This window comes from Sinocyclocheilus grahami, unplaced genomic scaffold (genome assembly GCF_001515645.1).
Source record: "Sinocyclocheilus grahami isolate Dianchi unplaced genomic scaffold, SAMN03320097.WGS_v1.1 scaffold644.1, whole genome shotgun sequence".
Classification (NCBI taxonomy): domain Eukaryota; kingdom Metazoa; phylum Chordata; class Actinopteri; order Cypriniformes; family Cyprinidae; genus Sinocyclocheilus; species Sinocyclocheilus grahami.
Genome location: NW_015505823.1, coordinates 591825 through 593121, shown reverse-complemented (window position 1 = coordinate 593121; position 1297 = coordinate 591825). Strand labels below are relative to the sequence as shown.

The following is a 1297-nucleotide window of genomic DNA, read 5'->3' as shown; positions in this document are numbered from 1 at the left end:
AAAAAAATTATTTCAGACAGTTGCCAAGTGAACATTTCTCACTTTAATTTAGTTTAGCTTGAAGTACTGTAATAAGTAAAAACTGAACCTTAAATAATAATGAATGAAAACTATATAGACAACTACTAATAATGACAAAAACACAGCAGAATTACTCAAACTTGAACTAAAATTAAAAGGAAAAAGAAAAACATTTTCAAAAATACTTCAAGAAACTATAATAGCATCTCAATGATACTAAAATAACACCTTATTTTTGTTTTTGGGTGAGCTATTCCTTTAAACAAACACTTGTTTTACACAATATTTTAGAAAAGAGAACATATGCACAATCCATTGAAAAGGCGGATGGTATTTAAACAAAATGATGAATGTGTTTACAGTTACGTTACCGGCGGCGCCACAGAAACGTCAAACGGAGCCCATGACCCTTTCACTGTCCGTAAATAATGAGTGACAGCTGTCAGTCATCACACAGACAGATGCCGCCCAGGACAGCAGCTCAATCAGCCGAAAAGCACAAACTCTCGCGCTTTTTCTCTGTTCCTCTCATGCTTGCTGGTAATGCATGTTTTCATATTCACAACCTTCGTGGGGATATCAATCATCTCAAATCATATCACATGGACGTCCTGCAATCATCGCCCCCTTGAGCACTTAAAGTCAACATGAAATCAAAATTAATTCTATTCATTTTCATAATACAAATACTTCTCCTGTGCACACATAATTAGAGCACTTTATTCAAAATAAAACATCTTTGTCTTTTTAATGCTTCATCAAAATATAATAACCTACTCTGCCTCCGAAAAAACGTTCCTTGACGTTATTTATTAGTTTTCAACCCAGCCAACCAGCTAATTCTTGTACAAAACCATATATTTTCTCATAATAATGAGATGTTATGTTGTTATAACTACATATTTTCTAGTAATAACAAGTTGCCATGTCATCAAATCAACATTTTTCTTGTTAAAACATTCTATGTTATGTTATTTAAACAATATATTTTCTAGTAATATCGAGATGCTGCTATTAAAACGTTTTCTCGTACTAACAAGATGTTATGTCATTAAGATATTTTTCTTGTTAAAGTAACAGATTTTATCGAAAAACGATGTTATGACGATATAAAACATTATATTTTCTAGAAATAACAAGATATATTTTACAATTACATATTCTTGTAATAACGAGAAATGTCTTTAAAATGACATTTTCTTATAACAACGAGATGTTATGTCGTTAAAACAACAACGATTTTCTCGTAATAATGAGATATATCTTTTCATAATGA

General features: G+C 30.8%; 1 long non-coding RNA gene across 1 annotated transcript in view; it reads right to left on the bottom strand.

Moving 5' to 3' along the window:
• Positions 1–1297, bottom strand: part of LOC107558391 (uncharacterized) — a 10146-nt gene that overhangs the window by 7913 nt on the left and 936 nt on the right. The gene's annotated exons all lie outside the window — the stretch shown is intronic.